The 17,133-nt window shown below is 38.0% G+C and overlaps 1 protein-coding gene across 3 annotated transcripts in view; it reads left to right on the top strand.

The window, feature by feature from the left end:
• The window catches only part of NR6A1 (nuclear receptor subfamily 6 group A member 1), a 212,163-nt gene that overhangs the window by 723 nt on the left and 194,307 nt on the right, over positions 1-17,133 (top strand). The gene's annotated exons all lie outside the window — the stretch shown is intronic.

Genomic DNA, 17,133 nt, shown 5'->3' on the forward strand with positions numbered 1-17,133 from the left:
CCCCCACCCGGGGGACCCCTCTGTGGGGGTCTCTTCCCCAAAGGGTCCCTTCGGCGCCGAGCCCCGTCCCCTCCCCCCCCAACTCTTCTCCACGCGGGTCCCTCCTCCCTCCGCGGACTCTCCCTCTGCGTCCTGCCGCCGCCACACCCTCGACCCCTTGGTTTTCTCTGCCCCTCAGCTTTTTGGAGCCTCTTTGCCTCTCCTCTGCGGTGCCGCGCTTCCGTTGCTGCCCCAGCCTCCACCTCGGCGCCGACCCCCAGTTCCGTAGCTACCGGCTCAGCGGTTCCCTTTCGGACCCCGCACCCCGCTTCTCTGCGCTCGTTCCCCGCGCTCTGCTGCCCGCCTGCCCCCCCGCCCTGCTCAGCCCCTTCTCCCCGCTGGCTCAGAGCTCCGGCCCGACCGGGTGCCCGGGACACCTGCCTCTTCCCTTCTTACACCCGCCTGTCCCAGCCCGCGCCTGCCCAACCTCAGTTCTCCTCTTCCCTTTCGCGGTCCCGGAGACCAGGCCCGGAGGATTCCTCACCTGGCCCGGCCCTTCCCACCGCTCTCTCCCTGCCCCCACGTTCGGGCCAAGTCCTCAGGTTCCTCGGGGCTGTGGCTGGGCCCGACTCACCCTCCTCCCCGCGGCTCTCTGCTACCCCCGCAGGGTGTTTTATTTGTATCTGTTTGATATTTTGCCCCTCAGTGTTTGCCGCGGAATGTTTTTATTGGTAACGTGTAAGGAGCTTTTGTGAGGTCGTAAAAGGTGAACTTTTGAACTTGGAAAGCGCCCTGGAGCAATTAGCGCAGGCGATAGCCCCGGGAGGCCTGCATTACAAAGGGTGCTCGTACCGGCCCGCAAACGCTTCGGCGGCAAACCCGATTTATTTATTTATTTGCCCTGCCTTCCACCTTTCACATCTCCTCATTTCCGAATAAGGGGCAGGCTCTCGGAGATCCGTGTCTCCTCCCTTCTCTGCGCCATAAACGCGCAATTCTCTGAAAGATCTAGGACCGAACAGTGTCTAACAAGTAACAGATTTCAAATTGAATGCAAACACCCGGGACAGTTAGGAGGCACTAAAAATTAATTGCTTTAGCAAGAAGTTTCTCAATCAGGACAGTGACCTGGCAGGTGTGAAGAAAGTAACCTGAAAATAGGTCACTTGGGCGCTCAGTTGTTGAATGAATGAGGAGCTACGCAAGGGGAGAAATCTTGGGGTGGATCTGCGCCTTTATAAATTTATTAACTCGTCAGACATTTATTGCCAGTTGAGTAGATCTGGTATTTTTTTTTTTTTACCAGTTAAGGGAAGAGTCTGTTTCGAAGAGAGCCTGGTTAACTTCACTTAATGTTGCTGACCAAATAGTGATATGTTTTCAAAGCTCTTGTCCTTTTCTGAGATGTCTGTGATGTGTGGTATCTAGGTGGCTGGCAGTCCCTTGGGATGTCTTTGGAGACTAATTTCTGAATGTGAACATGTTTGAGATCAATAAAATCCCGTGTCACAAAGGAGGAGGCTGGAATCCAGTTAGGGTAGAAGGAGACAGTATCATAGGAACAAAGGATTTCTTTAGTGCTTTTGACTTGTGAGCTTTTTAAGAGGTGATTTGGTTTGGTGTTAATGTGTTAAAGTTGTAAATCGTGATGTAAAATTTATCATGCTGATTTTTTACCCAAGTCCCAGATCTATGTTATGGCCCATATTAGTGTGTGTATTTTCATAATGCCTTTCTGTGTGTCTATACTCCCTGTATCCACCTGTGCGACACGTAGCTGATGGATTGTACTACAGACAGTACTTTCAGTTCTACTTGAGAACATTGTTGTAAGGGAAGCCTAGGAACTGCATTTGCTATTAATTATTCATTAGTACATTTTAAAGAACTCAGTGGTAATTTTAACTCTTAATCAAATTTCCCTTTCACAGCCTCATTTCCTCAATCGGTCTGGACCATTGAAAAGAATGTTATCAAGCAATACTTTTAGGCTAAGGTGGCATCAGTCCAGTTTAGTGCTACAAATATTTCCTTTTTGTTGAAAACAGAATGGGATTTTGGCAGTTTGATGGGCTTTAAAGAAAATATGTGAAACATTAGACTGTTGTGGGAAGTTTTATTTTCTAGTGTAAAAATGAGCATTGTCTTCTGTTTTACAATTATGTTCATTATTTCTTATAACTTAACATGCTCACAGAAGAATTACCAAAAAAGAAAAAAAAAAGTTTATCTTTGGAATGGTGGGACTTTTTTTTTTTTTTCTCGTTCACTTACTAATTAATATTTTTCTTCAAAAGTAAATGAAACTGCTTAGGTTCCAAGCAGAGAAAATGAATTCTCCTGGCTTTTTATCTTAGCAACTGATTTCTATTTTATGTGAACTATTTGCAATAGATAGCTATCTAGATAGGAGGTCTTTTGGTTTGTGTCATGAAGAAATAAACTGGAGGTGGAATTTTAGAAATGTTTTCCTGCCAGAAATGCCACTGACGCTGAATTTACAGTCCTTTAAATGGTTTTAATGGTTTTTATTATTCTTTTGCAGTAGAGTTGCTAGCCTTTTGATGCACCATCACCCTTCCAGGAATTCCCTGTGCTGACTGCGCTAGATATTTTCAGTTGCTGCTTTTAGGTTTTGATGACAAACATGAACTCACTTAGTCATAATTTTAAAGGAAGATGAATGATTTGAGGAAGTATAAGCTGACTATTGCATTTGTTCATTTTAAGAGAATAAGGGAGTAGACTTTTAAATATTTCAAGCAAAGGAAGATGATAAGCCACTCTAAGTAATTAAAGGCATGTTTTATATAATTACACTTTAGAGGAATTGGAGAGTTCACTAAATAACATCATGCCCTTTTTTTGCTAAGACCATAGCATCCGAATGTTTATCCCTGAAAATACATTAGCAGATGTTTTCCATGACAATCTAACTTTTCAGTTCTGTGACTTTAAATATCAAGTTAGTTCTGAGTCACCTCAGAATTTTCTACTTCCATTAAAAAAAAACATACTATAGTACTGTTGTTCTTTAGTAAAACAGCAAACAGGTGTTTTTTTAGTAGGTTCTGTGACCTCCAAGGAACAGTGAATGGCAACAATGAACAGATTCACTGGTGATTTTGAGCAGCTGAGGTGTGTGATGACCACATTTCCAATCTCATATTTACCATCCACTATCTTCTTTCTGAGCATTTCTGTTTCATGTAATCAGAATATGAACATGACATGTTCCTAATCCATAAATCATTCTGAATTCTATAGCAAAAGTGTGTGTGTGTGTGTGTGTGTGTGTGTACTGCATAAATTAGCATGTGAAAGGGAGTTAGCGAGGGGGAGGAGGGAGATGAGCTAATGAAAAAAACTGCTGGTAAATTTCCTAAAATATGCCCAAATCATGTATTCTGTATTTTATTCATAACTTCTTGGTTTTTCAAATTTTTCCACTTTTTCCTGGGGTTGTGGAGCAAAGGTTTAAATATCTAGGTTTAGGTTAGTGGAGATTGGAGGGTAGAAATGCCAACTGCAAGTATGATATTTGTAAAGGAAGTTTCCATACCACTTCTAGTGCCTGTTGTGCAAGATGGCTTTAAATTGCTAATGATGCTTGCGGTGTTCTGGGGCCTGGGGCTGTATTTGTGAGTTTCATCCTGTATTAAGACACCATCACTTTGTTTTTATAACTAGGTTTTATTGGTTTGTGTTGAATAAATTGGCCCATTAATGAATTGTATTCAGATGGTAGCTTTTGGCTTCAGAATTTCAAAAGCCAGGATAGCTCCTTCCACATTAGAAGACTTTATTTTCAGCAAGCTCATGTAGGTCTTCCGGGCCTTGTCATAATTTTTGGTTCTTGTATACTTTTGTGTTGTAGCCAAGTTAAATGACATTTTCCATTTAAGTATTTTTTCCATTTATATAATTAGGTTGAAAGTTAAATTTGGGAAGATGCCACTTAGGAGTAAATTTTACGTTGTTGGTCAAATCTACTCTATTAAAGTAGGACAATAAAAATGCCGTATTTTGTGTGAACCAGTCGTCTTGTATGTGAAAAAGGTTCACAGTCAGAAAAATCAAAAGTTCTGAATCAACAGATAAATCTTGCATTTCAGCAAAGAATAAAAGAGTTTTTGAAACAATTTTAAATAGAAGGTAGCTATTGAATATGTCCACACAGGTAGTGATTTAATATACCCGACTCTTTGTAATACTTCGAAAGTATTTCTGAGACCAACAAGTTGTGAAAGAAAACGTTTTCTTTCAAACTTTTGTATTCTTAAGGTCAACTTTTTCCTGGTTCAGGTAATTTCTTAAGGGTTTACGGATGCCTTTGATCGATAACTAGGGTTCAGAAATACCAGCATTATTTAAAGTCAGCAAGAAGTACTGAGCAGGTAATTCTTTTTAGGTTGTTGCGTCCCTGTTAGAGCCGAAGATTCAGATTCGTCTGATCTTATTCTTATATCAAAAAACAAAAAAACCCTCTGGATTAATTTTGATATACAGTAGTCCAAGAATCAGGCCCAGTCTTCTATTTATTGCTTGTTTTCCACCATGGCTTGTCTTTATGAAGAAGATAAGACTGTTAGACCTTAGATAATGGAAAATTAGAAGAAAACCATTGTGAGGTGGCTAACCTGCCTTTTCAGTGTGGTTTAGAATAACTATAAATAGAAAACTTTACTTGAAAGATTAAAACATTTCCTACTTTATTTCATTCTTCCCTTACTACCTGCTGTTAAACAGTAGCCTGCAGAGAACAGCTTTTCAAGAAACAGATTTTTTTTTTTTGTTTACGATTATTTAAATAAGACTTTACTATGTAACCTGGTAATTCTAATGAACAGTGATTTAGTTGGGGAGCGAACCAGGATTTCCTCATCTGGCTGCCGGGGACCTGAATTGCTTTTTTCCCCACCCCCAGCAGCACCAAATCTTTTGATCCCTAAGCTACAGTGGTTGTCATTTGAGAAAGCAAACTGAGAGAAAATAAGTTGCGAAAATAGTCTACTTTGAGGCTTCATTTGCATCTTGGAAGTTGTTCTTAGAAAAAAAATTATAGGGATAATTGAATCTTTAAAATTTATTTTGAAGGGCACAAACTCTCATGTCTAAATAGAAAATTCCTGAATTTCCTTAAAAATACATTTTTTGCTTTAAAAATTTGGGGGATGTTTTAGTATTGACAATCACTGTTTCAAAAGAGAAATTATCCTTATTATAAGTCCACAGGAGGCACTCAAGTGTTTTGAATTTCTTTAGGAATGTGTGTTTGGGAAAAAGAAAAGTTAGCCTTTATGCAGTGGAAAAATTTTCATTCAAAGTAGTTGTGGTTTCTCCATCAGCATTATATTAATAAGTTCAAATAGAGAATCACAAATTCTTATGTCATATACTTAATAAACTGTACAGTTTGTTATATTAAGAGTTAATTTTAAAAAGTATCTTCAAATGATGAAGTCTTTGGATCTTAATTGCAAACCGTACACCTTTCAGTTTGTTTACATGGGAGAAGCTATTCAAGCATAAACCACAGATGGCAGTAGCAGCATATTTTTCTGTTTTCTGGACGGACTCTGGCCTTTAGGTTGGTGTCAATTCTACGGGCACTGTTGATACGTCAGCTGCCAAGTATAATGTTTCCAAAACCAATTCCCTAGGCAGCAACATGTAATGTATTCTGGAAACAAATCCGGGCAATTGATTTGAAGATACACTCTGTGGGTGGTTTGAACCAGAGTAGTGATTTTGCTCTCATCTCAGAGTGAGAAATCATAAAGAGAAATTGGTAATAATGATAGAGGGAATTGTTTGAGTAATAAGCTATAGCACATTGGAATGGCAGTGGTGATATTAGCAAAGGATATATCAAACATAGATACTTGGTTGAACTACTATTTGCACTGGAAACAATTTGTAGTTTTTTAGAAAATATACTCAAGAATTATAATTTTGAGAGAGAGAAATGCACAATTAAATTCTTCATGTGGAAGAGGTAGATAGCCTTCTCAACTCTTTATTTCCAACTCCTTATATTTCATAGTATCAGGGAATTTTTTTTTTTGTTTTCTTTTTTGTTGCGGTACGCGGGCCTCTCACTTTTGTGGCCTCTCCCGTTGCGGAGCACAGGCTCTGGACGCGCAGGCTCAGTGGCCGTGGTTCACGGGCCCAGCCGCTCCGCGGCATGTGGGATCTTCCCGGACCAGGGCACGAACCCGTGTCCCCTGCATCGGCAGGCGGACTCTCAACCACTGCGCCACCAGGGAAGCCCGTATCAGGGAATTTTGTAAGTGTCTATAAAAGCATTTCAGAGGTCTGTGAATGCTTGCTCTTCCATCCCATCATTGTAGTGTCAAAATTTCTGTGTTCTTAATTTTCCCTGTAAAACCATTGTTTGAAAAAGGACATAATTAATTAAACAGATTTTTTAAATGCCTATAATACTTCCTTTGAGTCCAGAGGTATAATTTCATAGTTAAAGACTTAGGAAACATTCCAGTAACAAATCTGTGTCAAAATGAAGGACATGCTGATTCAGTGACTGGGGGGGTGGGGGGGACTACATTAACTTGTATTAGTTTTCATTTGAAAAATTAATTCATGCATTCATTTCAATCTTGAAGCTGTACTGCCTTGGAAGGATTGAAAATTCAGTCTTGATTTTTTTTTTGTTAATTTCTTATGCTCTACTGCATCAGATACAGTGTTCTTTTTATCACAGTTAACTCCAATTTATACAATTTAGTTTTTCTCTCACAAAAGAAAGAGGACATGTGAAGCCTTATACCCTTTTTATCTTGCTTCCTCATCTCTTGCCTTTTAAAATTCGTAAATGATTAATGAAATAGTATGCAGTTGGATTGTATCATTTTATCATTCATTTGTTACTAGATCATTTCTGACTTAATATCTTCCTACTTATTGAGTCCTTAAATTTGTTAATTTACTGTATTGTGTAAACCAGTGGTTTTCAAAGTGTGGTCCACGCACCTCTTGGGGGTGGGGTCCCTGAAACCCTTCTGGAGGTTCTTGAGGTCAGAACTATTTTTCTAATAATGCTGACATTATTTGCCGTTTTTTTTTAAGCCGTGTTGACATTTGCATTGATATTGTAGCAACAATGGTGGGTAAAAATTGTTGGCACCTCAGCCGAAATCAAGGCACCATATTGTACTAGTAGTCATTGTATTGTTTAACTCCATGTACTTGTATTTTTAAAAAAAAGCTATTTTCACTGAAGAATGTCCTGGATGAAGCAGTAAAAATGATTAATTTTATTAAATCTCTACCCTTGAGTACACATGTTTTTGATATTCTATGTGAGGAAATGGCAAGTACACACAACACATTTCTGCTGCATACCAAAATAGAATAGTTTTTTTAAGGAATAGTGCTTGTGCAATTATGTTGTGAGCTGAACTAGCTGCTTTTTTCATGGAACACAATTTTTACTTGAAAGAACAATTGACAAACCATATTCAGACTTGGGTATTTGACAGACCATGTTTTGGAAAAAGAACAGTGAGCCTGTTAGGCCAGGGAAAACTGACAGTGTTTGTTGATGGTGAATAAAATTTGAACTTTCAAGTGACAATTAGAATTTTGGAAAACTTGTACCTACCACTTGGAGCTTGACAGCTTCCCAGTACTTAAAGCCTTTTCTGATGAGCCCAGTGGTGATATTATTGATAAATGTGATTTTTTTGATATTACATAAGGAAATGTGTCAACATTTTGAAGATCATATTTCAGTGAAGGAGAATGTTCCATATTATCCTTTGTATGATGTTACGCAATTCTGAATGGGGAAAAGATGTGTTCAAAATGCCAGATAGCCCAATGGATTTTAACGTAACAGAGTACACAAAGTTCATTGATATGGTTTTAGATTTCACATTGAACTAACCTCTTTAAGAAACCACCACTTACTGAATTTTGGTGTATTATCAAAGGAAAATACCCACAATTATTTTAATTAGGAAACACTTCTTTTCCAATTATAAATCTATGTGAGGCCAGATTTTCCGCATATACTTCAACCAAAACAGTATATCACAGCATACTGAAAGCAGAAGCATATAGGAGAATCTAGCTGAATTAAACTAGATATTAAAGAGATTAGCAAAAATATAAAACAGTGCCACTCTTCTCATCAATCTTGTTTTGTTGGAAATTATAGTTATTTTTCATAAAAATGTTATTTATATTAACATGTAATGTGTTTGTTGTTACTTTTAAATGAATTAATAGATATTTTAAAAAATTTCATACTGTGGTAAATAGCAATAGATATAGCCCATGTAAACATTAGCTCTTGGGGTCCTCAATAATTTTTAAGTGTGTAAAAGGGCTGCTAAGACTGCTCAGACCAAAGTAATAGGAGAACCTCTTTTCTAAATGGACTTAATGTGTAAGAAAATGGTGATTTTACTAAATACAATTATTAGAACTTAGTTATTTTGGGTTTTTCCTTTCCTTTTCTTTCTTTTTTTAAAAAAACTCTGTAAAGGGGCTATGGAGGAAAAAAATGAAAAGAGTCCATATCATTTTAAGTTTTCTTTACTTGAGACTAAATGAAGTTCACATCACTGAGTTCTCTGATAAGGCTTTTGTTACCTGCTACATGAAACCTGTTGCTTAACTGTTAATGATTTGTGTTAGAAATTTTCCAATAAAACCTGTTTCGTCACCAAGGGTGGATTTATAATTGTGGAAATAAATCTGACAACACAAAAATACTTTATTACTTGATAAAATCATTACTTTAAAAATTAAATATTTATGAGATAAAAATCCTATCTTGCTTTTTAAAACTCCCATCAAGAATAGTTGTGATAAACCATAATGGAAAAGAATATTAAAAAAAAGAATATATATGGATGTATAACTGAATCACTTAGCTGTACCGCAGAAATTAACACAACATTGTAAATCAACTTACTTCAATTAAAAAAATAAGTAAAAGAAGAGAACCCAAAATTATGAACATAAAAGACAAGAATAGTTTGCTTGTTTGCTTTCAGTAGACATGTTTGGCTTTCACAGAGCCTTCTAAAGTTGTGATTTTGGCAAAGTCAATTTGTAGATTGGTTTTCCTTTAACCTGGTTTGCACTGAGAGAGGTGGTAATAAAGTCTGTATAGAAGTATCTCCTCTTCTGGTGTTAAGAATACCCTTTCCTAGTGTGAGTAACATTTTAGTGTAAGTCAATTACTGTGTTGTTAAAGGGTTAGGGGTTTACTCCTTAGGGTAGTTGCTAGGTAGAATTCATTCTGTAGTGAGCTTGCTGGCAGAAGAAATGTCACAGAACAATGTGAGTAACAGTAAGGAGTAACTGGATCAGAACTTAAGATGAAGATTGGTGGATGATGAACGATCAGTGTGATGTTTGGGCTACCGTGCTGAAAGCTCTCTAGTTATCTTGATGTTCTTGGAGTTTTGCGTGATGTACCTTTCAAAGCATTTTTGTGTTCTCTGGGTGGGGTGGGGGGGCAGCTTAGTAGTGAGAAGATACATGCCTTTCCTTTTTCACATTAATGCTTGGATATTATTTCAAGTTTCAGATGAGTTAAATCGTGCTAATTACTAACCTTAATGACTGAGGCAGATTTGTTTTTTTTTTCCATATTTTTGCTGTACTCTCGAAATCTAACCTGTTAGGAGGCTTCTCTCTAGCCTTACAGTCCTTCCTCCAAAATGCCTTTTTAGCAGGATAGTAAACCACCTGGGGGAAACCCCCCACTGATATCTATTCAGAGGGCTTTGTTTTTTGGAAGTCGCAGTAGTAGTCTCAGCAAAGGAGGAAGGATTTTGGTTAGACAGTGTGAGAGGGAAAGAGCAGGGACTCTGGAGTGTGGCAGAACAAAGATCACAACTATGTGACTTTGTCACTTGACTTCTCTGAACTTTAGTGTTCTCATTGAATAATAATAGCAGCTAACATTTATATAGTTGTTATTATATAATATTCTAAGCACCTTACATATATCCAGTCACTTTATTCTCATAACCCTATGAGGTAGGTGTTCTATTATCATCTCCATTTTACAGATGTGAAAACTGACGCCCACAGAGGTTAAGCCCTAGATTTTACAGTTAGTAACACCATTAATCATTTGTTTCCTAGGTTTAATCTCTCCTTCCACTCCTTCTCCCCACATACTATAATGTTTCTGAAATTGAGGGTAGGGTTATTAGGACTCGTGACAAAGTCTGTAGAGTGCCAAGCATAGTGTCTGCCTCAAAGCAGACACTTGTGAATCCAGGCCATTTATAGTTGTTGAGGAGGCCCAGAACTGAACTCCCAATAGATTAGAGAGTCACAGAGATCCACCCTTAGAGTTCAAGTGACTTTTTTCTTTCTCTCATGTTAGCTTTAATAAGCCAACCAGAAAACAACTGAGCAGAAAATAATTTTGCAGAATCAGAGATAATCCTTGGGTGCTAAGGAAAGAAGGGGTTTTGAGCCATTCAGAGCAGGGACACCATGTCTTGTATCTGCAGCGTCAGCACTAAAAACACAAGGAATTGGTGTTTCATGAATGGACGAATGAAAGAACGGTCAGGTCAGGAATCTTGAGTCTTTTGCTTTAATCAGAGCCCTTTGAGTCTGAGTTCTTTGCTGGTAGTCAGAGAAAGTCTTCAAAATAGAAGGGAAGGGAATGTGCTTTTCAGTCACTTCAGAAAATTGGGGCCAGTGTGTAAGTCAAGCCGTGTGTTGGAAGCTAAATCCAAGGTTTGACAGGCCCTCCTGGAACCAGAATATAGCTACATTTCTGTTTGGAAATGTAGCTCTCATTATACCTAAAGTGACCAGATACACCAGATTAAGATGTGATGGCCTAAAAGCCCCTGGCTGTTTGCTTGACTATGTTGGGGAATGTGGTTTAGGAAAAAGATGGCCTTTGTCCCCTATACCTTTTTTATTTCTGCCACACAAAAGCTGGCTATATGAAAAAGAGGAGGACCAATCTAAGGTTGATGTGACCCTTTGAAAATGGAAATATAAGAAACAGTTGTCTAAAGCTTGTAAAATATAGATAGTGATTTCCTAGCAAGGAGTTGGTGAGACTGATGTGGCAGTGGGGGTAAATAGATTATGGTAGCAATGTAGTTTGAGCAGGAAAGGACTTGCGAGAGGAGGCCAACCACATTATTTGAGGAGGTATGAGGCTCAGGAAATAGTTGATGCGCCTAGGTTTTGCCTGGGTTCTCATTCTAGCTCTCTTATAAAGGCATGTCTCTATGGGTCCACGTATAAAATGAAGGAGCTAAATTAGATAATCCCTGAAGGAATTTTCCAGCTTTATGATGAAATGAATTGGGTAAAACAGGAAGTTGTAATTTAGGAAAGCCCTGCCTAAAGCAAATAACTATGGTACTCACAGCCCAGATTCATTGGGGTGATTTTGATTTCAGATACTGTTCAATAATCCCTCAAAGAATATTTACATTCCTTAATGCTTACCATACCTTGTTTCCCTGTTTAAATTTTAGAATACCTGGCTGCTTTAAAGTCTGTAGGATCACATAATTTACATGTAAATTCTGTTCTCTGGGTCTACCGCATAGAAATGTTTGCAGTTAAAGTTATGACATTATGATAATTTGTAATGTAAACTCGAAATTCAATGTAGAGTTTTCATTTGTGTTTTTTTCTTTTTGACATGATCACTTTTCTTCTCATTTATAACCCCGCCCCCTCAATGCCACACTTTTCTTTTGTAAGTACATTTTCATTCATTGAGTTAAACCCATAGTTCATTCCAGAGTTTTCTCTCATTCCTTGTAAAGGAATTTTTATCTGCAAAACTCATTCAGCATTGAGAAGAGTCCTATCCTCTTAAGATCAAATGCTCTGAGTTTGAGAACTTGTATTCATTAAGGAAAATTGCAAAACCTCCTTAAATGCTGTTGGTCTGGAAAAAGGGAACCCAGCAGGAAAGGGGCGGCATTGTATGGGGGAGGGGTGGAGGGGGGTTAGCAAGGGAGCTGCAGTTGAAATATTCATCAATCATTTTACTGGCACCAGGAAACCAATCAGCCTTTTAGGGGAGAGAACTTAATCAATCACCTAATGTGGGAAATTACGATTGCTTTCCCACAAAAAAATATTCCCTTACTTGCTGACAGATTAAATCTGAAAGATAGTTGGGCTGGCTGGAATTCAGAGCTAACTGCTGGCGAGCAGTTACTGAAAGTACTACTGTGATGAAAAAAATGCATTTAACATTTGAAGATAAAATGCACTATCTGCCGTGAGCCTTTTAAAAATATTTCAAAGTAAGTTTGCTTTTCATATAGTGTGCCCATTAATAAAAAAACAATTACTGAGCATCTATGGGTAATATGAAGTGTGTGAAATACTGTAAATTTATTCTCCAAAGCTAGTTTCAGGAGCATAGATAGGGCTCCTGGCTGAAGGATACCCAGTGTTTCCAATGCCGTGTTTGGAAAGCAAGTTTAGAACGTTGTTTAAGGGACGCTTCCTGGGCAACACAGTTGGAAGTGCTTGCATACAAGCAGGAGGGATTTAGCTGTATCTTGTATTTAGATTTTAAACGGTGTGATCTCTGAGTTCTGTGCTTGAATTGCCTGTGGCCCTTAGGTTCCTTAGGTGTGAGCTGTTTAGGAATCTAATGATTTTAAAATTAGAAATGTATAATCACTGTAGAAAATATGGAAACTGAAGGGAAAATTACCTACAATCTTGTCTCCAAGCAACTTTTATTAGCATTTTCTTATGTTTTTTTCTAGACTTTCTTCAATTCCTAGTTTTTTTGCATATTGTTGTGATCATACAGTATATACCGTTATGTTTTATGCTTTTTGTTTAATTTTAAGCCTTTTTCTCATAAACTTAACGGATTCAACATTAACTTATTTAAAACTTTTAATAGCTATATGACAGCCCATTGTTTTTCACTGTTGGACATTAAGATAGTTTTTAGTTTCTCACTGGTATAACAATACTGCTCAGACTATCTTGTGCTTTCTTTTATTTTGGCTTATTTTTGGGGGGATAAATTTCTAGAAGTATGTATCTACCTCGGTGTACCATCGCCAACAACCAGTTTAATTTACACTAAGATATCTTGTATACTAACATCTAGGACTTATTACTATTTTTTAAATAAATGCCTCATGCTTGAGATAGAATTGAGACACTGGTAGGCTATTTCCTCTGTTCTCATGTTATGGAGGGATATGTGAAGTCATTCCCAATGCCTTTTGTCCTCTGAATCTTTTAGATGTCTGGCACCAGGCCCCCCATGCACACTGCCTTCCACCCCCCCACCCCAGTATCTCCAGCCTGGTCAGAGCAGTGCTTAAGGACACTTCTGAGGCTGCCTTCTTTCTCTTATAGATCATGGGTGAATGGGTCACAAAGACACTCTGGAGCCTTCTCTGGTTGCCTCTAAAAATTTCAGGAGGATGGATTGGGGGGGGGGGGCATGTCTCTGTCTTCAAATACAACTATATCAACTTCCTCAAAGTCTTGAGTATGTTCTGAAACTTAAAACAGAATTTGATTGGAAATTAAGTACATGGAGAGAGAAGTTAAACTTACATTCCTTTAGATATCTGCATAATCTGCATGGCTTCCTCAGTGGCTGAAACACTGACCCTGCACAGGGTTTGATAGTGAAAAACCTAAATAAATTATATGCTAATTTGAAGGGCATTCATAATTTTTAACAGGGCTGGTTTCAGAATGGAAACAAATATTTTCAGAGTCTGGCTATCTACAAATTTTGAATTAAATCATAAATCATACTTGCTGAAATTAAGATTTAAGAGTCTTCTAGTAATTTTAAAAGTTGAGGTTGATTGAGAGTAAACACAAATGTTTGAAGATCATTTGCTCTGCTTCTTTGTGTTCACCACTGGTGGTAAGAGAGTTTGCAATTTGCCAAGACACAGTTTTTATAAGGCTTTTTAATAAGAAAGTGAATAAGCCAGCTGCTCTTTCCCTCGACTATACCAATTGCAGACCTCCTCAAATCCTGGTTAGTAATTAAAAGCCTTGAGATGACCTTGAATCTAACTGAAGGACAAAAGCTGTCTTGAGTTAAATTTATAGTCCTTGTTGTTTTCACAAGAGGTTAGGAAGAATCATATTCTATTTGCTAAAACATTAAGGGTAGCCTTGGGTGTACGTTGAAGATCAGAAATAATAAGAGGCACTTTTAAAGTGCAGAGGAGAAGCCTGGAATAGACAAAAAAAAAATTAGCTTTGTCATTTCTTCGTTGAGCATTTGAAATATGTATTTGAAGAGGTTTAAGGTAGGGTGATGTTTTTCAAAGTGTCAGTTTGCTTAAAAGATCTTTCTTTTCCCCATCTTAACATAAAGAGATTTTTGAACCCAGTGTTCAAAATCAGAATAAATGTTTAATGCTTTTTAAAAGTAACAGTTTAATTCATTCTTAAAATATTTTACAGGAGTGGGAACTTTGTTAGTAAAAGTTCCTGATTATGCTGAGGCAAAAATGCTTTATATTTGGGCTGATCATAAGATCTATGAGTAGAGAATTTTTCTGCTTACCACAAAGAGCAAAATATATTTTCACTTGTTTAGAGAGCCTTGAACAACTATCTTATTGATAGGAGGAAAGTTGAACATGATGCTACAAGAAAAGTCAAGTTTTATGTGTCAGTAGGTGAGATAAGACATTTCTCCTAGCATCATAAATGTGATAAATCCCTGAAGACCCCAGTAGTAAGGCAAACAGTTTGAGCAAGCACTAATGTCTTATATAGATTGTGTAGACTTTAGGATTATTTTAGTTTTTACATTTACTTAATGAGGCTAGCCTACACTTTGACCAAAATAATTGATCATAAAATTATATACCTCTGTGTGTGTGTGTGTGTGTGTGTGTGTGTGTGTGTGTGTGTGTATGTACACACACATCAGGGATTGTCGGTGTGGGATCCTTAAAGATGGTAGTACGGGTTCTCAAGCAATTTCAGTTGTGCAAAATTTGATCTGAAATCATATGAGTAATAAGGTTGTCCAGCCTAAATAAAGTCATAATGTCTCTACAATCTTGACTTTTGCCTTGAAAGTATTCTAGTTTAGTCTGGCAGCAGCAGTGCCACTCAACCTCTGAACAGCAGATACAAATTTTTGCAGAAGAGGGTAGAATAAATAGTTATTGTAGTATGGTAGACAAACTGCATTGGTATGGGTGGCAATTTAAAATTATTTCAGAGAACTATTTTTATGATGTAGTGATTAACTAGGTGTGTTAGGGCATGAGCTCTAGTTGGACCTGCGTTTAAAGCCTGTCTCTCCTACTTTTTTGATTTTTTTGGAGGGTAGTGGTGCTGAAAGGATGTAGAATCACCACACAAGTTACTGGAGAATGAATTGATGTAGTGTGTGAAGAACCTGGAGTGTAGCTGTGTTACTGTACGAAGGTTATTTAACATTTCTCAATTTCCTTATCTCTAAGTAAGGTTAATATACCTACTTCATGGGTAAGCAAGCCAGTTCACCGAAATCCAAGTCATTGAAACTAGTTTGCCAAATATCCACTTTACCCAATATTCAATTCAACAAAAATCAATTTGCTGAATCTAATTTGTAGAACTTACAGAATTTGTTGTTAGTTTCCTTCTTCCAAATTGCTACCCTGTCATTTTATACGCTTTTCTTCTCTCCCTTTTCCTGTACCCCATCTCTTCCCCCATTACCTGCAGCCCAGAGCCGACTGTATCTTTCCACCAGCAGAGGTCCCCTCTCTGCCCTGGCTCTTTCCAGCTGCAGGAGCAGCAGAGAGCTGGGATAGAGACAAATTGAACATTCTTGAAAATGCTGCTGTGCTGTCAATCTTAATTTGGCAGAAATCTTTTTTAAAAAAATAAATTTATTAATTTAATTTATTTTTGGCTGCACTGGGTCTTCGTTGCTGCGCGCGGGCTTTCTGTAGTTGCGGTGAGTGGGGGCTACTCTTCCTTGCGGTGCATGTGCTTCTTATTGCGGTGGCTTCTCCTGTTGCAGAGCACGGGCTCTAGGCGTGCGGGCCTCAGTAGTCGTGGCATGAGGGCTCAATAGTTGTGGCTTGTGGGCTCTAGAGCTCCGGCTCAGTAGTTGTGGTGCACAGGCTTAGCTGCTCCGCGGCATGTGGGATCTTCGCGGACCAGGGCTTGAACCCATGTCCCCTGCATTGGCAGGCAGATTCTTAACCACTACACTACCAGGGAAGTCCCCATGAATTGATTTTCCTGTCTACTATATTGTACTTTGTCTGTGCTAGGTTATATCTTTGAACATTTACTGTGGATTCTTGATAAATCATCTTGTGAAACCTATCCCTAATAGGTTTCTAATCCCAGAGGCCAGACTGGTGTAGGGTATGGCAGGCCAAACTTGGTATAATTGATACTTTAATAAAATTTTTCTAATACTTGGCATAAGCTAAAGTATATGATTCACTGTTCTTTGACACTCTGAACCCAGGGTTTCAACCCAGAGCTTATCCCAGGGTAAGATTTGTCAGCATGCCCTGGTATGAAGTAATGGAGACTTCAGAACAAGGGTTTGAAATTTTATTATCTAGCTCATATGCTCTATCTAGAATTTTACCACTTTAAATTCTAAATCATAAACAAAAACTTAATGTCTCTCTTGATTAAAGCATGAAGTATTTGTGTTCTTCCTGATGAAAGGAAAAAATTTTGTCCCAAACCAATTGCTTAGCTGAACTGTGATTTAGCAACTCTATTCATGTGAAAAATTAGTATAGTTAGTACTTAGTTTGTGATCATTATCTTTCTCTGAAAATCTTGTAGTTAAGCGTTTGTCTTTTTTCTTAAATTGAAATTTATTGTGTGCTTACCGTGTACTAATTATGTGCAGCAGTCTTACAAGGAGAGTTACATTATTACTGTCATTTTGCAGATGAGAAAACTGAGAGCAGTTATGTGACTTGGCCTGGTAAATGGGAGAGATGGGATTCAAATATAGGCTGTTTGACTCTAGGCCTCACACTCTTGGAATCTCAGCACCATATTCTTATAGAGGAGGATCCTAAGGGCCATTTGTACCTTAAGGAGTCTAGTATTTAGAAGACATTGCTTTAATGGCAAATGCAAAAATTAAAACCAAACTTTAGAGTTAATGCCGCCTCCATTTTTAGGCATGGG

This window comes from Physeter macrocephalus, chromosome 9 (assembly GCF_002837175.3).
Source record: "Physeter macrocephalus isolate SW-GA chromosome 9, ASM283717v5, whole genome shotgun sequence".
NCBI lineage: Eukaryota > Metazoa > Chordata > Mammalia > Artiodactyla > Physeteridae > Physeter > Physeter macrocephalus.